We start from the raw sequence: 22,787 nt of genomic DNA, 5'->3' as shown, positions 1-22,787 counted from the left end.
CCGGCCCGGCTGGTCCCGCCCCCTGTCCGCCCGCCCGCCCCGTCCCGGGCCCCGCCCCCTCCAAGCCCCGCCCCTCCAAGCCCCGCCCCCGTCCGAGCCCCAGCCCCTCCCTTCAGTCCCCAGCGGCACTTTTCCTGGAATTCCCTCCCAGCAGCGGGGACAAACACAAGTCCCTTGGGGCCTGGGCCCGCCCATAAACTGGCCCCAGGACTTCGGGTTGCAGCCACCTGTGGGCTCAGGCTGCTGCTGGCTCCTCGAGCAGCACTCACAGGCTACTGCCAGGGGCTTACAGAGTGCCAGGCCCGAGCTGGCACCGGGGACCCCGTGAGCATCACAAGCCTTTATGGGGATTGCACTCTACCCGGGCCAGGGCCTGACCCACGTTCCTCACATAACCACGCACTTTAAAAGTGTAATTAGGGAGTTTTACTGTAGACCAGCGGTGGCCTGCAGGTCGGAGAAGGCTTCTCTAAGGACCCGAAGGAGTTTGCCTGGTGAAGGGAGTTGGCGTGGTCGAGGGCAAGCCAGACAATGTTCACACCTGAGCTGCTGGTAATAACAAAAACATTGATAACAAAACCTGGGAAACAGCCCAGATGGCCATCCCTAGGCGAGCAGGCAGATAAACTGTGGAATAGACCTGCGGTGGAATATTATACAGCAGTGCAATTGAAGGCACTTCAGCTGCAAACAGCGACACCTCTGTCTCAGAAGCAGTGTGGAGTGAAAAAAGTCGCAGAAAACTACATACGCTAAGATGCAACTTTTAGAATGTATGATAAAAGCAAAATCTAAAATATGCATAGTTAGGCATGTAGAAAATGTTTTAAATCAAGGGAAGGAGAAACGAATTTAAGAAGAATGGTAATTTCAGGTCAGGAAAGGGGAGGCGCACAGAAGAAGTACATTCAGGGTGTTCATAATGTTCCAGTGCTTAGGGTGGTCTGGTGGTTTTACGCATTTTATTATATTATAAATTGATCATAAATAAGGGGAAAAGTAAGGGCTGGAGAGTGGAAGGCAAGGGGCTAGAATATCAGGTAAGTCTCTCCCTTTCTGTCTGTCTGTCCCTATCTGTTCCTCTATCTCTGTCGAAAAAAAAAAAAAGTCTTGTGAGAACTAGGTCACACGAGGCGTGTAGGACATAGTGAGGTCTTTACCCTGACAGAGCTGTGAAATCAATGGAGGGTTTTAAGTGGAGATAAGACAGGATCAAACTTTTATTTGGGGGAAGAAAAAAAAAAAGAATTCTCAAAATGTCTGGGAATCACCAGCATTGATGTTACCTGGGAGCTAATTATAACTTCTGCCTCAGGCCCCATCCTAGACGTACTGAACTGGAATCTACCTTTTAGCAAGATCCTCAAGTGGCTGGTGTGCACCGTGCAGGTTAAGCCTGGGCTCGCTGTGTCACCGGAAAGGGACCAGGCCTGGAACGGCTCTGCTTTGGGCAGGCTGGTAGTGTGTGGGTTCTTGTCTTCATGCAGGAAAGATTTCCAGGTGGTTTTGAGAGTACATTGATTAAAGCAGGGGACAGTGAGACACGGAAGGGCCTCGGACAGGAGAAGCCACAGGAGAGAGCCTGGGCGCGGCTGCTTTGGCGGTCTAGGAACCTTCTAGGAAAGAAGTGAACCAGGGCGGGCTGCTGGTAACTCACTGGAGAGTCAGAGAAAAGGGGGCCTTGGGGACAGATGCAGGGGGCTAGCCCGGGATGAGCTGCCACTGCCCATTGCTTTCTGGTTGCAAGTCTCATGGGGTCTGTTAGAGTTTAGGAGAGAAAAGTAAAGATTCACACTTGAGCCCTGAATGGGTAGTCAGATGGTTAGAGCATCCTCCTCATATGCTAGGGTTGCAGGTTCCCTCCCCAGTCAGGGCACACACAAAAATCAACCAGTGAATGCATAAATAAGTGGTACAACAAATTGATCTGTCTCTCTTTTCTCCCTTCCTCCATCTCTAAAATCAATAAAAATTAAAAAGAAAAAAAGGGGGCCTGGCAGGTTAGCCTAGTTGATTAGAATGTTATCTGGGCCTGCCTGACCAGGCAGTGGCGCAGTGGATAGAGTATTGGACTGGGACTCGGAGGACCCGGGTTCGAGACCCCAAGGTCGCCAGCTTGAGCATGGGTTCATCTGGTTTGAGCAAAGCTCACCAGCTTGGGCCCAAGGTCACTGGCTTGAGCAAGGGTCATTTGGTCTGCTGTAGCCCCCTGGTCAAGGCACATATGAGAAAGCAATCAGTAAACAACTAAGGTGCCGCAACGAAGAATTGATGCTTCTCATCTCTTCATCTCTCTCCCTTTCTGTCTGTCTGTCCCTATCTATCCCTCGCTCTGATTCTCTCCGTCTCGGTAAAAAAAAAAAAAAAAGTTATCTGGGCCTGACCACTCAGGCGCAGTGGTTAGAGCATCAGACTGGGATGTGGAGGACCCATGTTCAAAACCCCGAGTTCACTGGCTTGAGCATGGGCTCATCCAGCTTAAGCATGGGCTCACCAGCTTGAGCACAGGGTTGCTGGCTTGAGTATGGGATCACAGACATGACCCCATAGTTGCTGGCTTGAGCCCAAAGGTTGCTGGTTTGAGCAAGGGGTCACTCGCTGTGCTGTAGCCGCCGCCCCCTTCACCCAGTCAAGGCACATACGAAAAAGCAATCAATGAACAACTAAGGTGCCATATCGAAGACTTGATGCTTCTCATCTCTCTCCCTTTCTGTCTCTCCCTGACTCTCTCTGTCTGTCCAAAAAAAAAAAAGAATGTTGCCTGACCTGTGGTGGCACAGTGGATCAAGCATCGACCTGGAATGCTGAGGTCGCCGGTTCAAAACCCTGGGCTTGCCTGGTCAAGGCACATATGGGAGTTGATGCTTCCTGCTCCTCCCCACCTCTCTCTCTATCTCTTTCTCTCTGTGTTTCTCTTCTCTAAAATGAATAAATAAATTAAAATAATTTTTAAAAAAAGAATGTCATCTGGAAACACCAAGATTGTGGGTTTGATCAGCAGTCAAGGCACATAGGGAAAGTAACCAATGAATGAATGACTAAAACAGGAACAACAAATGAACGCTTCCTTCCCTCTCTCTCCCTCCCTTCCTCTGTCTCTCTAAAATCAATCAATAAAATAAAAATTAAAAATTAAGAAAAGATGCATGCCTGAGGGGGATGAAAGGCGTGGGTTTGCTCCAGTGAGAGCCAGCGCTGGGTTTATGTCTAGAGGGTTTTTATCTATTTCTTTTTTTTTTTTTTTTTTGTATTTTTCTGAAGCTGGAAACGGGGAGAGACAGTCAGACAGACTCCCGCATGCGCCCGACCGGGATTCACCCGGCACGCCCACCAGGGGCGACGCTCTGCCCACCAGGGGGCGATGCTCTGCCCCTCCGGGGCGACCAGAGCCACTCTAGCGCCTGGGGCAGAGGCCAAGGAGCCATCCCCAGCGCCCGGGCCATCTTTGCTCCAATGGAGCCTTGGCTGCGGGAGGGGAAGAGAGAGACAGAGAGGAAGGAGAGGGGGAGGGGTGGAGAAGCAGATGGGCGCTTCTCCTGTGTGCCCTGGCCGGGAATCGAACCCGGGTCCCCCGCACGCCAGGCTGACGCTCTACCGCTGAGCCAACCGGCCAGGGCCTTTTATCTATTTCTAAAGGAGGGAATTTGAGGGGAGGTCTTAGGGGAGGATCTCAATAAAATATCCATCAGCTTTCTGCTGATACACCAAAAGGAGATTTATTCCCTTGACCTTGTCCGGCGTTGGGTGTGGTTGGCACAAGTGGCACTAACTGGATTTCTGTTATCTGTCTTCCTGAGTAGGTTGGTTTAAACTACCCTCCGGTTGGGGAGGAGAAGAGTAAACCATTGGTTAGGGAAGATAGGATTTTGCGGTTTCCTAGATCAGTGGTCCCCAACCCCCGGGCCACAGACCGGTACCGGTCCCTGGGCCATTTGGTACCGGTCCACAGAGAAAGAATCAATAACTTACATTATTTCCGTTTTATTTATATTTAAGCCTGAACGATGTTTTATTTTTAAAAAATGACCAGATTCCCTCTGTTACATCCATCTAAGACTCACTCTTGATGCTTGTCTCATAAGTTCGACAATTATATTTAAAAATACCACAGGTTTTACGCTGGTCGCATAATTTTATTTTGTGCATTTATCCGTCCCACCCTAAAGGCCGGTCTGTGAAAATATTTTCTGACATTAAACCAGTCCGTGGCCCAAAAAAGGTTGGGGACTACTGTCCTAGATGGCCAGAAACGGCTTGGCTGTTTATCCATCTCAGTTTCCCTATTCCACTTGTCCTGGCTTACTAACCTCTTTCAGCTGCAGTGAGGGGAGGGCATTGCAGAGGGGCCAGAGCAAGTCATTGGGAGACCAGGAAGGAGGCAATTGCAGTAACCCAGGGTGGAGGTGCTGGCGACGGTGGGCATAGACTGGAAATGCAAGCTACATTTAGGGGGTAAAATCAGCTGACCTTGGGTTAAGTTACATGTGGTAGTGAGGCAGAGAGCGGGTCAAATATGGTTCTTCCCATACATTGAGGAAGCCAGAGGAGATTTCTGTAAGACCCTTTCTTGGCTCTCTGTGCTCGCAGGATCGATCATAAAGACTCCATTAATTGAGGCCCTGGCCGGTTGGCTCAGCGGTAGAGCGTCGGCCTGGCGTGCGGGGGACCCAAGTTCGATTCCCGGCCAGGGCACATAGGAGAAGCGCCCATCTGCTTCTCCACCCCCCCCCTCCTTCCTCTCTGTCTCTCTCTTCCCCTCCTGCAGCCAAGGTTCCATTGGAGCAAAGATGGCCCGGGCGCTGGGGATGGCCCCTTGGCCTCTGCCTCAGGCGCTAGAGTGGCTCTGGTCACGGCAGAGCGATGCCCCGGAGGGGCAGAGCATCGCCCCCTGGTGGGCAGAGTGTCGCCCCTGGTGGGCGTGCCGGGTGGATCCCGGTCGGGCGCATGCGGGAGTCTGTCTGACTGTCTCTCCCCGTTTCCAGCTTCAGGAAAAGTACAAAAAAAAAAAAAAAAGAAGAAGAAGACTCCATTAATTGAGACATACTTGGAGCAGGTCCTAGGGGAAGCGCTTTATAAGCACCATCCCATTTCATCTCTATAGCAACACTGCAGTAGGCAATGATCTCATTTCACAGATGAGAATGCTGAGGCTCAGAGAAAATACCAGCCTGCTTGGCACGTGTGTTCTCGGTGGCAGAGCTGGGAGCTGCATTTGAATCTGACTCTAGAACCTTTTCTCTCTCCGAACTACTGTCTCCCCAGTCCTTGTCATGACATTCAAGTCCCCCTCCAACATCAGTCCCAGCACATTCCTCAAACACTAGCCAACCTGGATGACTCGCTGGTCACTTAAAGGTGACACAGGTCTTTTGCTACTCCTCCCACTGTGAGATGGAGTCTAGTTTTCCTCCTTTTGTCCCCGGGCCAGACTGAGGAACTTGTTTGCCGGATAGACTGTGATAAAAGTGACGTTCCTGGACTTTGAATCTAAGTCATTAGAAGCCTTGTAGCTTCTACTGGGGCCTCTCGAACATTCTCTCTGGGAACCCTGAGTTGCAATATAGGAAGTCCAACTACCGTGGGACCGTCACACTGGAGAACCCACACAGTCCTTCCACTTGGCGGTCCGGCGGGACGCAGCCTTTCCGCCATCCCCACCAAGGGACCGGACACATTAGTGCAGCCATGCTGGACCCTCCAGACCAGAGCAGCTGCCGGCTGAATATATGACTTCAGTCATGCCACGTGGGACAGAATTACTCAACTGAGCCCACTCCACGTTCCCGACTCGAAGATATATAATATTCTGCTCACAAAATTAGGGGCTATTTTATCACTTCATATTCATTTTGAAATATCCCCTAATTTTTGTGAGCAGTATATAATTTAAATGGTTGGTAGTTGGAGCCACTAATTGTTGGGATAGGTTGTTATGCAGCAATAGATAACAGGAATGCTGGATCCTACCTGACTCATTTCCTCCCCCAAAAAGATTACTTTTGTTTTGCTAAAACTGCCTAAAACATCTGTGGGTCACAGAAACCACAAATTGATCAGCAGAGAAAAGGGAAGAGCGGCAGAAGCAGCCGGAAGCCATTTGGGGTCAGTTTCCCTCCCTGCACAGGTGTCTCCTTCCCACAGCAGCTTGGCCGAAAGCCTGCTGGGAAATTTGCTACTCAGATGCGCCCTGGAGGGACCCCCACTGTACATGCATCTGAATCTGACCTTCACAGACCCTCAGCTGGAAACACTTGAACACAGAAAAACAAAATGAAAACACAGAAAAACCCCAAATCCCAGATGGGGAGACACTCCACAAAGGAAGCCTCAGTAGCCTGCCTGCTCCTGGTAGTAGGGGAGGTACTCCAGGGACCTTCCTGGGCTTGGGCAGACCCTGGCTGACCTCGGAGCCCCATCAGCCTCTGGGCCTCGTGGGCAGTACTTGGGGTCATACATCTGCCAGCCCAGGCCAAAGACCTGGCCATGCTGGTTGGCACCCTGCATGTAGCCTATCTGCAGAGACATGGAGGAGTTGTCACACTTCTCATTCCCCAGTTTGGTGTCTCAGATGTGTCCCAGGAGCCATCATACCCACCCGGCTGGCACACTCATTGGTGCCCATTTGCAGACTGATGGGTGAGCGGTCAATGGGTGGCAGGACATGATTCTTGGGGTCATACAGATGTCTTCTTGTGCCCCATGTTGTCATGATTGACTGGCTGGCACACTCGTTGGTGCCATCTAGAGCCTGATGACACACTGGCCTGCCTTCATGGTGACGTCATCAAGGTCCCACTCCTGCTTCTCTGAGTACTTGATGCTGATGTCCATGCCACTCTGCAACCCCTTTGTCTCGGCCATCCCTGCCAGAGCCAGAAGCGACGCCTGCCTCTGAGTCATGTTCCCATTCTCAGACAGGTCGTTGGCCTGGAACAGGTCCACAGAGTTCATGCCATAGCTGACCATGGTCTTGAAGTTGGAGAGGTAGGTTTTCCAGCTGGTGCCAGTTTTGCGTGGAGCGGTTGGTCTTGGGAACAGAGCCTGGCTGCAGCTCATTCATGAGCGTGCACAAGATAATTCCGTCCTTCAGATCCTTCTGGAAGTCGTGATCAATAGGCCCATGAGTCCCTTGATCCAGCTGTGGAGTCCCGCCTTCTTCTGAGGGTCATAGTTGGGCAGGAGCTGGTTCTTGACCTTGGGTGAAAGCCCTCACAAGAGCCCCTTGCTGAACTGTGTGGAGCTCAACTACAATGTGATAAATGGACGCATTGTGAAAGGGTTCCCCCAAATTAATTACCACTGCCACCACCTCACATATATATCTCTTCCTTCCTTTTTGGTGAGAACATTTCAGTTCTGCTTTCTTAGCAAATTTTAGGTATACAATAGTGTTATCAGCTAGCCACAGTTGCCAAACTGTATGTAAACTCCTCAGGTCTTATTCATCTGTAACTACAAACAATTCCTTTATTAAACTCTCTTCAATCACTCCATTTGGGTGTGTTGGCTGGTTCCTGCCACGGGCTGGTCTTGGACTTCTCCATGTTAATGCACACTGGGCCAATGTCTACAGAGTTGGAGGAGAAATGGAGAAAGGGGTTTTCCCCGAAATGCCTCACCCACACAGCATGCCGGTCACATGTGTAGACAAGAGAGCTACATTCTCAAACCCTCAGGAATTCTAACACTCACATATCCTTCCTGAAACAAATCTAGTTCAAGATCTAATTCCAGCCAAAATAAAGAGAACAATACAAACAGAACTAACAACTAAGGCTCTGCTCATCTAAAACTACAAAGAATGAAGTTGTGACAACAGCTTTGGTAACTCAGTGCCGCGGAACCAAAGGCAATTGTTAAAGATGAGAAGGGGAAAGGTTAGGTCATGAAGAAAGTCAGACTTTCAAAGCAGAGGTATTAGCATACCCCTAGCGGCTATAACACACAGACTGTTACAAATACCTGGCAGGTGTGCCAGAAATAGAGTTCTTGCTCATGTAACAAGTCTGGGCGGGTGGCAACTCTCTGCTCAGTCCTTCTGGGACTGGGCTGAATCCACAAGATGTGGGTCTCGAGGTCGCCCTGGGGAGGATCTTTCTTCCAGCCTCTCAGAGGGGGATGAGAGTATCAAGGATGTTTGGGGTTTTGAGGAACCAGGCTCAGCAGTGGCACTCATCACCTCAATCCACACTCAGCCACCACAGCCGAGTCACGTGGCCACACCAAACTGCCGGGAGACTGGAAAAGGCACCCAGCAGCCTGTCCGGAAGGAGAGGAGAGGGGGTGTGGGCGAGCGGCCAACATCTCTGCTGAAGGGAATGCAGGTTCCTCAGGGAAGACCTTTTGCTTTCCTTCCCATAAGACTTGTCATCGACTTCCGTGTACTGGAGAGTCATGTGACCTTGACCAACCCTACCAGTCAGGTGGATGGTCTTCAAAGATAAGACAGGTTCAAATTCTCCCAGATCTCCTGTTCTGCCCCAGGGTGAAGAGAAGCTGGTTGTGTGTTGATGGAATAACGGGATATAACTGGGCAATTCAGGTCACTGTCCCCAAGCTCCTGAGATATATGGAAAGCCCTCACCCAAGCATGAGCTGTGTCCAGCCCTGGGCAGGACTCTAGCTGTCTTGAGTTAAGGGAGGGTGAGTCCATGACTAGGAAAAAATATTTCAAGACCTAGGCAATTAATCTGTCACCGTCCCACACACTCTTAAAAAGTATGTGTTGCAATAATAGCTTCTATTTCTCCAGCTGGCCACTGTGAGGAGATTAACATGTATGATCTCATCTAGTCCTCCCAGCAGCCCTGTGAGGTAGGCACGTGAGCAGCCCCATTCCCTGGTGAAGAAACCAAAGCTCAAGATGGTCACAGCTAGTGAGAGAAGAAGGAGGATTTTGGTGTGAGTGTGCTGGAGCTCAGAGCCTGTGCTCCTGACCTCTGTCAGTATCCAGGAGAAAGCGGGCTAGGTGGTGAGCAGTCAGGCCTGGGGGCAGAGCCCTGGGCGGCAGGCACCCTGGGTTTGCACCCCTGTGCTGCCATCCTGCTGTGTGTGACCGAGCGTGGGTCACTTCATGCACCCAGCACCCAGCTCCCGAGGCTGGCCCTGAACCAGGCACTGAGGATATGGAGAAAAAGGAGGAAAAAACCCACCCTCAGTTGGTTTGCTCACAGCAGAGCAGGGAAGCCAGCGTCACTGGTTTGCTACAATATGAAAAGGGTCGCTATGTATTTCTTCCTCCTTGGCTCTATTGTCTTTCTCTGTGAACTTCCAGCAAGTGCTTGGGAAGTCAAGGGTTGCGAATGCAAATGCTGACAGAGCAAGCATGGAATGTTGATAGTCTGGAGTCTTGCCTTCAGCCCTGACGGCTCTGTGACTTGGGACAAGTGTTCTCTGAACCCGAAATTCCTAATCTGTTGAGGAGGGGTCCCCAAACTTTTTACACAGGGGCCAGTTCACTGTCCCTCAGACCGTTAGAGGGCTGGACTATAAAAAAAACTATGAACAAATCCCTATGCACACTGCACATATCTTTTTTTTTTTCTGAAGTTGGAAACGGGGAGGCACTCAGACAGACTCCCACATGTGCCTGACCAGGATCCACCCAGCATGCCCACCAGGGGGCGATGATCTGCCCATCTGGGGCATTGCTCTGTTACAACCAGAGCCATTCTAGCGCCTGAGGCAGAGGCCATAGAGCCATCCTCAGTGCCCAGGCCAACTTTGCTTCAATGAAGCCTCAGCTGCAGGAGAGGAAGAGAGAGACAGAGAGGAAGGAGAGGGGGAGGGGTGGAGAAGCAGATGGGCGCTTCTCCTGTGTGCCCTGGCCGGGAATCGAACCCAGGACTCCTGCATGCCAGGCCGACGCTCTACCACTGAGCCAACCGGCCAGGGCCTGCACATATCTTATTTTAAAGTAAAAAACAAAATGGGAACAAATACAATATTTAAAATAAAGAACAAGTAAATTCAAATCAACAAACTGACCAATATTTCAATGGGAACTATTGGCCTGCTTTTGGCTAATGAGATGGTCAATGTGCTCCTCTCACTGACCACCAATGAAAGAGGTGTCCCTTCCGGAAGTGCGGCGGGGGCCGGATAAATGGCCTCAGGGGGCCGCATGCGGCCCGTGGGGCCGTAGTTTGGGGATCCCTGCTGTTGAGTGTGGATAACACATAGTACCAAGCTCACAGGATAACACATAGACATACCTAATTCATAGTATAATCACATATATACATAACTCATAGGATAACCCATATATGTACCTAGCTCATGGGATAACCACTATACATATATGGGGGCCAGATTTTGCCCCTGGGCTCCATAGTAACTAAGGTCTCTGCTGATTCTGATCTTCTAGGATCTCTGAATAGGAAAGAGGACAAGGGAGGGATGTCCCCGGCTCAAATTTATCAAATGGGATTAGTATCAGTTGCACACAACACAAACTCCTAAAATAATAGTAGCAAAAAAACAAGAAAGAAGCTTATTTCTCTGTCATGTAAAAGAACTCCAGAGGTGGGCAATGCATGGCTGCTATAGCAACTCCATAAAGATGGCTCCTTCCATCTCTCTGTTCTGCCATTTCTAGCATATGGCCCTTACCCTCATTGCACAGGATGGCTGCTGAAGCACTGGCCATCACATCAGCTGTCCAGAGAGCAGAGTGGAAGACCTTTCTTCTTTTAAAGATACTTCCTGATTTCCTCAAAGCAAGTTCCACTTACATAGTCACATGGTCACACCTAATTGCAAAGGAGACTGGGAAATGCCTTCAGCCAGAAAGCAAGGTAGCTAGCTAAACTAAAAGAAGTGGATAGTAGATATTGGAAGGCAACTAGCCATTTCTGCCACATCAAATAGCCTGGCTAGTGAGAAGGGTGTGTGGATGAGTGGAGGGATGTCAGCAGGCTGCCAGACTCTGCCATCCGCTTCTTCTCTTCTGCCTCATAACTTCCAAGAACTTAAGAGAACAAGACAGAAAGAGGCCATCTGAGTATAGCGAGGACAGCAACACCTTGCCAAGGACCTGCTCTATTCAGGCCCTGAACTGAGCTGGGTCAACATTATCTCAGATCTTCATCTTCCAGCCTCTCCCATAGAGAGCCTTCTGGCGGTGGTGGGAAGGGTCGTGTTTGGCCGGTGCCAGCTGAGTCAGGAGAACTCAAAGCCCAGTTGTCCCCAGATGGATAACCAACCAGCCCTTCTGTTTTGAGCTGTCTTGCACGTCAGTCTGGAGAGGTTCCTGGCCCCTCCAATCCCTCAGCCTTTCTGTGGATCCTACATCGTCTTATGTCCTGATGGCTCCTCTTGAACAGTCAGGTTCCAACCTCTTATATGTGTGTGTGTGTGTGCGTGAGTGTGTGTGTGTGCATGAGTGTGTGTGTGTGTGTGTGTGTGTGCGCGTGAGTGTGTGTGTGTGCGTGAGTGTGTGTGTGTGTGTGTGTGTGTGTGTGTTTTCTCATTTTTATGAGTTTATTTCAGCCAAACTGATGACACTGCTGGAAAGCAAGGTCTCAAATGTTCCCTCGGGTTTCTCAGCTCAGTCCTCACTCGCCCTTTGCTTGCCAGCTTCCAGAATTCGGTTGACTCCTTCTAGCTGTTATTTCTTGTCATGTTCTCTTTGTCCCTGTGAATGGGTGTGCATTAAAATAAAAACATTTAACTCATTTTATTGGCATTTCAGAGAACAGTGGGAGTATATAAGTGTTGAAGCCATGTTTAACCAGCAGCCTCCTGCCTGCATTTTAAAAAAGGTTTTGTGGCGTTTTTTTGTTTTGTTTTTGTGACAGAGACAGAAACTGACAGGAAGGGAGAGAGAAGAGAAGCATCAATTCTTCATTGCAGCACCTCAGTTGTTCATTGATTGCTTTCTCATATATGCCTTGACCGGGGGCGGGGGGCAGCTTCAGCAGACCAAGTGACTCCCTTGCTCAAACCAGTGACCTGGGGTCCAAGCTGGTGAACTGTGCTCAGATGAGCCTGCACTCAAGCCACGGACTTCAGGGTTTCGAACCTGGGTCCTCCGCATCCCAGTTTGATGCTCTATGCCCTGCGCCACCGCCTGGTCAGGCTAAAATAATTTTTATTGTTTATTAATTTTAGAGAGAGGAAGAGAGAGGGAGACACACAGAACATCAAGCTGCCCCTGTATGTTCTCTGACCAGGGATCGAACCAGCAACCTCTGTGCTTCAGAACGATGCTCTAGCCAACCATGCTATCGGGCCAGAGCCTGCCAGCATTCCTGACGAGAGGAGCCCCCAGAGGCTGTGGGGATGGCACGGCACGAGCATCTTCACCCAGCTCAGAAGCCTGGGCACGCGGGGCTCTGTTTCTCCCTTTCTGGGCCCAGGCATGCTTCTCTCCTGCCTCCACAGCCCCAGCCCGGCCTCACACTTCTTTGGACCGAGGCAAGACCTTGGAGAGGAGCCCCTGGTGTGGTTCATTCCTGAGAAGCTGAGCATCCGGGATGGGGCTTTAATGAGTTAAAATTTAAAGTTGGGGAAGAGAGCCAGACACTTCTAAGTTGGAATATCAGAGCCAGTTTCCCCCCACAGGAACATTCCCCCGGTGTTTACAGTGGAGTCCAAAGTCAACGCTCAAGGGGAAGGCCTGATAGGGTTGCACTTGTCCTTGCAAACCCTTCCGCAGGTGCCAGGCTGGACTCGGTGAGTGTGGCGAGGCCAGCAGTTCCTCCCCATGTCTTGCTTAAGCGCCTGCAGGAGATCCCGGTTTGCACTGAGAAGACATGTTGTGTGAACAATGCCCTTCTTCAGATCCTAGACTCCCCCTCAGTCACTTGTCATGCGCACAGTGCTCAGGGAGAGAGGCACACGGTCCCCAAGATCTAGAGTGACCAGCCATCCCAGTGTGCTGGGAATGTGGAGTTCACCAGGATGCAAGACTTTCTGTGCTAAAACCAGGACCAGACCAAGGCAAACCAGGGTGGCTGGCCACCCTATAAGAACACCTGCCACAGAAAGGCTGCCTTCTTACATACCTTCCTGGGTACGTCCTTGTTGCAAAGACAACTTAAAATGGTAATGCTGTGCTATTTAACCCCCACCTCGCTTAGCAAGGCAGATGGTGGGTGGTTGGTTCAGCTGTGGGCTTTGGAACCAAGGTGCCTGGGTCCAATCCCCAGCTCCCATATCCACCAGCTGTGAAACAAGTCACTTCACCTCTTCCTGCCTCAGTTTTCTTATCTATAAAGTGGGGAGAAGAATAATAAGTTCTATCCCACAGGATTATTGCAACGATTGAATGCGTTCACAGATGTAAAACACTTAGAATATATTCAGTCTAAGATCCCTTATCTAAAACCGTGATGTCTCAGGACCCTCACGAGTTGTGGGATTTTGACACTTTGGGGTATTTTATTGTTCATTTTGAGAGTATGTTTATTAAAGTCAGGGACAGTGAAACAGGAAAGTGCTGAGGATAGAAGAAACAAGAGAGAGCCAGGCGGGGCTGCTTCGGCTCACCGAGAAGTCAGAGAAAAGGGGCCTTGGAGGGTTAGTTAGCCTTTCAGGGGGTGAGTCCAGGAGGCCTGCCGCTGCCCATGCTCCCTGCTTGCAAGTCTCGCGGGTCTAGGAGACACACGTCTATGGTGAAGAAGAGGAAGAAGGGGAGGAAGAGAAGGAAGGGGGAAGAAGAGGGGAAAGGGGAGAAAGGGGAAAAAGAGGGGGATGGGGGAAAAGAGGGGGATGGGGAAAAAGAGGGGGAAGGGAAAGCCACAGCATGCTCCCAGGAGGGGGAGCGCACAAAGAGTTTGGGTGTTTTAGACAGCATGTGCCCTAAGTTAAATAACACAGCAGTGGGTTCCGGGTTAGCCTCCCATAACTAGACTCACTCATATTTCTGCAGAGAATCATGTCTGAATATTCACATCTATTCAAGGTCGGTATTGGTCCACCAAACCAGTTTTGGTGCTAAGCTGAAATTATTTTGTTCAGAATGTTTTGGCCTCAGATTGCAGAGAAACATTCATAAACCCATGTGAGAGTTTGCTGTTACAATTTCTCGCCCATCTGGTGCAACTGCCGTGGAATCATTTCTTGAGGACAACTCACAACTATTGTGCCCGAGGCCCTGTGGTTTTGTGAAATTTTCTAGTGGGGCCTTTCTGCACCAACAGCTCTGAACAGCCTTTGAAGACTGAAGAGACAATCTCTTTTTCTTTCTCTATGCAGGCCTTCAATATAGTGATATCTTCCTGTTTCTTTTACTGTCATGATGGTGGTGATGGTGGTGGTAGTGATGATGATGATGGTGATGGTGGTGGTGGTAGTGGTGATGGTGGTGATGGTGATGGTAGTGGTGATGGTGATGGTGGTGGTAGTGATGATGATGGTGGTGATGGTGGTGGTGGTGGTGATGGTGGTGATAGTTGATGTGGTGGTGGTCGTGGTGTTGATGGTGGTGGTGATGGTGGTATTGTTGGTGGTGATGGTGGTGATGGTGGTGATAGTTGATGGTGGTAGTGATGGTGGTGGTGTTGGTGATGGTGATGATGGTGATGATGGTGGTAGTGGTGGTGATGGTGGTGATAGTTGATGGTGGCGGTGGTGGTGATGGTGGTGGTGGTGGTGGTGATGGTGATGGTGGCGGTGGTGGTGATGGTGGTGGTGGTGGTAATGGTGGTAATGGTGGTGGTGATGGTGGTGGTGGTGGTGGTGGTGATGGTGGTGATAGTTGATGGTGGTAGTGATGGTGTTGTTGTTGGTGATGGTGATAATGGTGATGATGGTGGTAGTGGTGGTGGTGGTAGTGGTGGTGATAGTTGATGGTGGTAGTGATGGTGGTGTTGGTGATGGTAATGATGGTGATGATGGTGATGGTGGTGGTGGTGATGGTGGTAATGGTAGTGATGGTGGTGATGGTGATGGTGGTGATGATGATGGTGGTGATGGTGATGATGGTGGTGGTGATGGTGGTGGTGGTGGTGATGGTGATGGTGGTGGTAGTGGTGATGATGATGGTGGTGATGGTGATGGTGGTGGTGGTGATGGTGGTAATGGTGGTGATGTGATGATGGTGGTGGCAGTGGTAATGGTGGTGGTAATGGTGGTAATGATGGTGGTGGTCATGGTGGTAGTGGTGGTGATGGTGGTGATAATTGATGGTGGCAGTGGTGGTGATGGTGGTGGTGATGGTGGTGGTGGTGGTGGTGATGGTGGTGATAGTTGATGGTGGTAGTGATGGTGATGTTGTAGATGATGATAATGATGGTGATGGTGGTGGTGGTGATGGTGGTGATGGTGGTGGTGATGGTGGTAATGGTGGTGATGTGATGATGGTGGTGGTGATGGTGGTGGCAGTGGTGATGGTGGTGGTAATGGTGGTAATGATGGTGGTGGTGATGGTGGTGATGGTGGTGGTGGGTAAGGTTTTGGAGAGGGGTGGTTCCAAATTTAAGTCTCTAGGAGCCTTTCCCAGTCTGAGCTGAGGGAGCCAGCAAGCCCCAGTGGGGAAGGGGCACATAAGCTATGGAGAAGCGATGAGCAAGCCATGTTCTTGGCAAAGCCGCTGTGGGTTCCAGGCAGTGGTCTGCTCTGGGCAGATGGGATAATGGAGCCAAAGAGGCTGCATTTACAGAAAAACGTGCAGAGGGGGATCTTTGTCAGGGTGCGTGTTTTCTGAGCCCTCTGGGAACGCATGGTGGGCAGGTGTCCAAGGTCTGAAGGAGTCACACTGGTGCCCAGACAGGAAGAGATGCCCAGCAGCAGAGCCGCAGGGAGAGGGCCCACCTGGAACCCACCCCCACACCTCACAAAACTCCCTCCAGCCCTCTCTACAGGAACATTCCTGGTGCAGTGACCTGGCCTTGGGATATTTTGCAAGTGCATTTCTCTCTGGACTTTACTGTCTGTGACGGACAATTGGTTCCTGTTTTTTGTTGGGGTGTTTCACAATCAAGGACAAGGGCCTTTTCCCATGAGGGAGAGGGGAGGACAGGGGTCAGGCTCTTCCACCAGGCACTCCCTGCCTGGGGAGGGAGATCTGGGTTGCCTGTCGGGCATTCTCAGCCTTATGCAAACTATGGATCAGAGAGAAGTCCTGGGTCCCCTCCTCCCCTGATGTTCGTCCCTTCACCGTTGGGGTTCCTCTTCTCCTTTTGGCCACTTAGCTTCTCCCGCCCCCCAAAAGCCCTAGCCACTGAACTCTCCCTCTTTCTCTTACTTCCTAATCAAACCTCCTCCCTGCTCACCGGCAAGAAAGTTCCTGAGAAAGAATCCTGGCATAGGAGTGAGGAGACTCCAGTCTGAGTTTCAGCTCTGCCCTGTACACACGGTGACCTTGAGCTGACCTTGTCTTCTCCGTGCCTTAGTTTCCCCATGTATTTGAGGGAAAGATGGAATTTGATCAGGAGCTGCAAAATCAAGTCACTCTAGGAGTTGGACAGATTGAAATCAGAGATCAGGTGAATGAGCAAATGACAGCCAGGCAGCAGTTAAAAACGACAGCTCGTTGGTACCACATGGCAATGTGAGCCCAGTGTTACCAGATTTCTGATTTTCCAAGAGAAGCTTATGGGTCAGGTTAGGCTGCTGTGACAAGCAACCCAGAAGCTCAGCCTCCTAGTACTTACTACAAAGGTTTACTTCCGGTTCCTGCCATAGGCAATGTGGGCCAGCAGGAGGCTCCACACCGCCACTGACCACCACTCCTACCATCTTGTAGCTTTGCCCTCTCCCAGAGCATAGGTGTCGTCCCCTGATCTGCCTCTGGCCAGCACTCGGGGAAGAGAGTATGGAGGGTCAGAGGGAGGTTTTAGGGACCAGGCAGGAAATGGAGCACATTACTTCTTTGTGCATTTCATGGGCTAGAATGTGGTCACGTGGTCCCAGCTAACTGCAAGGGAGTCTGGGAAATAGAGTTTAACTGTTTCGAGAAGAAAAGGACGTGGGTTTGGTAAAAGGTAGACACTTGATGACAGTCTCCACTGCAAACTGGAAGCCTCGCTTTTATGTGAGACCTTCTGATTTTTAAATAGTGGGAATTAATTAAAAATTTAAGGAGACATTGTATGAATGAAACAGAACCTTCTTATGAGCCATACATCCACGCGCTATCAGTCTGTGACTTCTAGGTTGGCCAGTCTCATTTTGGTCAAAGGACCTATGATTCTACAGGGCAGGCCGCGGTAGCGGCTCATGCATTCTCACATCCACACCGTCATTCTGCAAACAGCTACGAGCTCCGACTCTGCGTCAGGCCTTGGGAAAGCAGGAGGGCACAGGAAGGCAAAAGCAAAAAACAAACAAACAACAACCAAACACTGCATTCCTTCCCCTTGAAAGCTCACTTTTTCTTTTTTTTTAATCCCTGGGTAGAAAAGTGTTTGATTCTTAAAACTAAATTTGAGGATTATTGGCCATCATGTTACATTATAACAGATAATTCCTTAATGAAAAGAATGACTTTCTTTTTTTCTTTTTCTTTCTTTTTTTTTTTTTTTTTTACAGGGACAGAGAGAGAGTTAGAGAGGGGGATAGATAGGGACAGACAGACAGGAACAGAGAGAGATGAGAAGAATCAATCATCAGTTTTTTTTCGTTACAACACCTTAGTTGTTCATTGATTGCTTTCTCATATGTGCCTTGACCATCGGGCCTTCAGCCAACCGAGTAACCCCTTGCTTGAGCCAGCGACCTTGAGTCCAAGCTGGTGAGCTTTTTGCTCAAGCCAGATGAGCCTGCGCTCAAGCTGGCGACCATCGGGGTCTCGAACCTGGGTCCTCTGCATCCCAGTCTGATGCTCTATCCATTACGCCACCGCCTGTCAGGCGAAAAGAATAACTTTCTAAGCGGGAAATTCTAGGCATAAGGACTAATCAGAACAGTTGGCTTGTCCCTTCTGAGCTCTACCAGTGTGTGTGGGGGCTCAGGTTTGTCCCAGCCGAGCCTCAGTCTCCACCTCTGTGAAATGGGGATAATGGTTCCTATTCTGCAGGGCTGTGGGAAACAAGAGAAGCATGTAGAAAAGCCAGCCACGGTGCCTGGCACCCAGGACATGCACAACTCCTTGCTCTCCTTGTTCTTGAGGGTAGTAGGCTGGCCCTCACCTGGTCCAAGATGGCGGTATGCCCATCACCCCTTCACCCAGGGGCTGGAGGAGAAAATGCATTCTCATTCCAGAGTGACTTGGCCATAAAAAGCTGGTTAGTCATCTTGGTTGACATCAACAAAGAAGCATGAGCACAGGCCTTGGGGGAGCCCCAGGGGACCGGGATGGGGATGGGAGTTGAGACAGGCTCAGACTGCAGAGAAAAGGCTTCTGCTCAGGCCCCAGTTCACGAGATGACGCTGCACTCATCCTCTCTGGGGCCAGAGCACTTCCTCTAACCTGTCGCCATCTGCAGTCGGCTAACCCTGCGGGGCAGGTGCAGTCACAGACCCACCTTACAGATGATGACGTCCAAGTGCGAGCAACGATGCCAGCTGGCCCAGAGCTGCTAAGCAGCGGCCCGAAGACTCAAACCCCGGCCCCGCTTCCATTCTAAGGTTTCTGTGGCGGGGCTCAGAAGACCTCTTCCTGGGGTTCCCAATCAGCCATCCGGGATGGAGGAAGAGAAGCAGGCCATCTAGGGCTCTGCGGAGGTCTGGCAAGAAGTGACTTTCTCTGTTTGAGGCCTGTAGCCCATCTGGGCGGCTGGACTGAGTCCCTCCCTCCCTTCCTTGTTGATTCTCAGCTCTGGCACCTACAATCTAGGAAACCTTGGCAGACCCCTTCAGCGTCTGAGCCTATGATTCTGCTATGTACCAGACACTGCTCAAAGAATGCTGAAGGTGCGGACACGGCCTCCAGCCACATGGCGCAGCTAACGGATTCTCCTGGGAGGAGTGACGCTTCAGTGGAAATGGACAAGTCGAAGAGCTGGTCAACACATTCGAGGTGAGCAGGTAGGGATTTCGTTCTGGGGAAAGGCAGGAACGGACCCACCTAAATGCTGAAGCCTATGCCGTCAAGCCCCTCGCTGGCCAGGGGCTTTCCAGCGGCCTGGGAGGGGTCATAGCAAGGCCTACTCAGCGTCACATGCGAGTGTCGAGTTTGCCAAAGTCAGCAATTTTTTTAACTGCCAATAAGAATGCTGCCTCTTTCCTCTCCAGCTTCCCCCTTGGCCACATTTCTCTAATTTTGGGTGTTGCTGGCGTGGTTGTGGCATTTTGGGGACCTAGATAAGGGGAAGTTTCCATGGAGTACCATCAGTGAGAAGAACTAAACTCAAGCTACATCATTGCAAAGAGGACATTGCAACAAATTGGCTCATAGGTGGCATCAACTCAAAAATATTTTGATTTGTAATCAAGGAAATATGCAAAGTCCTGAAACCTTACAGCTGCTGTATGAAATCAACTTAACAGAGAGTTTTCTAAAGTTGACAGTGACCCTAAAATTTTATGACACTATCCATGATGAGTTGTGAATTTGAAAGAAACTTATCTAAACTATCAAAAACAAAAACCTTTTGGTCAACTGTGGTTGAGAAAAGATTCTTCTTATTCTCTTCTAAAGAAAATGACATGACAAGATCAATGTCCTACGGAGAGGTTATCCTAAAGGTATACAACCAAAATGAAGAAATAAAAGTGTTATAGAGGTATATCAGGTGGTAAATGTAAATATTCTTTTTCTGGATGTTGGTTAGTGTTTATCAGCTTTCAAAAATTTGTGGTTTTGTTTCTCAATGTAAATATTCACATGCTTGTCTAATTTTTTTATTCTTTTTTCTTAGAGGTCTGTCAGCTTTATAAGTTTCAGGTACATAAAATCTAAGTGTACCTCTATGGAGAAGATAAGGCATGTGCAAAGGCCCAGTGGTTGTGGGGTAGGAGTTTGGCTGTATACGAGGAACAGAAAAGCACAGAGAGAACAGGCAGAGGAGGAAAGGAAAGCATTGTCCTTAATCCCAACTTGACCTATCACTGGTTGTGCAGCCAAATAAGGGAGGGAATCTTGGGATCCTAACCTACAGAGACAAAAACCAAAGAAAAGACTTCATAAATCATTTCCTCAACCTCCCCCCAGTGCAGAAATCCTCCCCCTGCTATAAGCCTGCTGGGCCTTGGTTCTGCACACCTCTGAGGATGTATAAACACACACATACACACACACAGTTGACCTTTGAACAGCATGGCTTTGAACTGGCAGGTCCATTTCTTAGTATATTTTTTTCAATAAATACTGTAATGTATTTACTCTTCCTTAAGATTTTCTTTTTTATTGAATTTATTGGAATGATTAATAATATTATATAGGTTTCAGGTGTATAATTCTATACTATACTATCTGTATATTGTATTGTGTGTTCATCATCCCAAGTCTCCACCTAATGATTTTTTTTTACTTTATTTATTAATTTGAGAGGGGAGGGGAATGAGAGAGAGAGCCAGACAGAAACATAGATCTGTTTCTGTATGTGCCCTGACCGGGTATCGAACCAGCAACAGCTACATATCGAGATGATGCTCTAACCCAGTGGTCCCCAACCTTTTTTGGGTCATGGACTGGTTTAATGTCAGAAAATATTTTCACGGACCAGTCTTTAGGGTGGGACAGATAAATGAACAAAATAAAATTATGCGACCGGCGTAAAAACTGTGGTATTTTTAAATATAATTGTCGAACTTACAAGTGTCAAGAGTGAGTCTTAGACGGATGTAACAGAGGGAATCTGCTCATTTTTAAAAAATAAAACATCATTCAGACTTAAATATAAATAAAACAGAAATAATGTAAGTTATTTATTCTTTCTCTGCGGACCGGTACCAAATGGCCCATGGACCGGTACCAGTCCGCAGCCCGGGGGTTGGGGACCACTGCTCTAACCAACACAGCTATCTGGCCAGGGCTCCTCCTTATGATTTTCTTAATAACATTTTCTTTTCTCTAGCTTACATTATTGTAAGAATACAGTATAGAATCCATATAACATACAAAATACGTGTTAATTGTTATTGGTAAGGCTTTCAGTCCACAGTAGGCTATTGGTAGTTAAGTTTTGGTGAAGGCAAAAGTTACAGGTGAATTCTCAGCTGTGCGGGGAGGGAGGAGGTCAGCTTCCGTGACCTCCATGCCGTTCCAGAGTCAACTGTACCCTGTGTTGGCTCTGCTTCTCTGGAGAACCCTGACTGACCGAGGGTCTGTCTCCTAATCTCTAGTCTGCAAGGCATCAAAGATGCCTAATACTTCCCCATTACCAAGTCCCAGAGACATGATGTTATCAACAAACTGGACCAGCATCATACCTGTGAGATGGTGCGACGGTCACGCAGAGCTGGAGGACTGACCTTGTCCTGAAGGAAGGTGGTGACGGTGGCCTGCTGTCCCTGCCAGATGACACCGACTCCAGTGCTGGAGGAAGGGCCCTGGGGAATATGTTGCTAACTCTATGACACTGAGGAAGGGGCTTCCCTTCTCTGGACCTGTTTTCTTATCTGTAAAATGGGCGGGTGATAAGATGACCTCCACAGACCCTACTATCCCTCCTACCCCAGAACTTCTAGGACTGATCGGAACCTTGAGCCTCACCAGCTGTGGGATGCTGATCAGTCTGCTCACTTCTCATTCTCAGGTGTCGTGCCTCCCTCTAGCACGGCCGCACAGCTGAAACGCCACACACAGGCAGCAAGCACCGGGATCAGGGGCACTGGCTTCAGCAGTTGGTCAAACCTGCTTCTTTTTTTTTTCGTACTTTTCTGAAGTTAGAAGTGAGGAGGCAGTCAGACAGACTCTCACATGCGCCCGACCGGGATCCACCCGGCACGTCCACCAGGGGGTGATGCTCTGCCTATCTGGGGCATCGCTCTGTTGCAACCAGAGCCATTCTAGCGCCTGGGGCAGAGGCCATGGAGCCATCCTCAGTGCCCGGGACCAACCCTGCTCCAATGGAGCCTTGGCTGCGGGAGAGGAAGAGAGAGATAGAGAGGAAGGAAAGGGCGGAGGGTGGAGAAGCAGATGGGCATTTCTCCTGTGTGCCCTGACCAGGAATTGAACCTGGAACTTCCACATACCAGGCCGACGCTCTACCACTGAGCTAACCAGCCAGGGCCCAAACCTGCTTTTTAGCCCCTGATCCACCGCTGCTCAGCTGTGGGCCCCCCCCCCCCCGGGCGATTCACCTCACCCCGCTCAGCCTCAGTGTCTCCATCTGCTGAATGAAGAGAAGCGTGCCTCCCGGGAAGGACTGCGGTGACAATGAGACGAGATCCTGAGGGTAAAGTGCCCCTCGCATCTTAGGGGTCTGATGAGTTTTCTGGCCTCTTTTCTCCCTGAATCCACATGGTCACAAATCTTCCTAAGCTTCAGTTTCCTCATCTATTACATCTATTTGACTCCTCATTACAGTCATAACCTCACATAGTGCTTCAATCCACTCACCGCCACCTGCTAAGCCAGATGAACACAAAGGTCCGTGGTCGTCTGTTCTGCTACAGGAGCAGGCACGGAAGGGTTCCGGAGGGCAGTCCATGAGTCAAGGGGAAGTACGCACACTTCGCTTCCTTAAGTGGGTTATTTGGAGCCTCTGGTATCCTACTGCTCTCTAGGCCATTCCTGGGAGAAGAGGAGTCAAGTTTGTGACAAAGAGACACTCACAATGGGAAAGGTGCCAGGGCTGGTGGTGCCCGGCCACACGCCTCCGGCCCTCCTGGCTCAGGAAGGGAAGGGTTGGCAGTCACCAGGTACCTGACCCCACTGAGGGCCAGCAGCCTCAGCTGGGCCCTGCTAGCGGCCAGGCGGCACCTGGTGGCAATGATCTTAGAGCAGGTCTGCCGAA

At 49.9% G+C, this 22,787-nt stretch overlaps 1 pseudogene; it reads right to left on the bottom strand.

Annotated features, from left to right (window-relative positions):
* Positions 1 to 6,327: 6,327 nt before the first annotated feature.
* LOC136406646 (calponin-2 pseudogene) lies at positions 6,328 to 22,244 on the bottom strand (annotated as a pseudogene).
* Positions 22,245 to 22,787: the final 543 nt, after the last annotated feature.

Source organism: Saccopteryx leptura, chromosome 5 (genome assembly GCF_036850995.1).
Source record: "Saccopteryx leptura isolate mSacLep1 chromosome 5, mSacLep1_pri_phased_curated, whole genome shotgun sequence".
Taxonomy (NCBI): Eukaryota; Metazoa; Chordata; class Mammalia; order Chiroptera; family Emballonuridae; genus Saccopteryx; species Saccopteryx leptura.
This window is presented reverse-complemented; position numbering and strand designations above follow the sequence as displayed.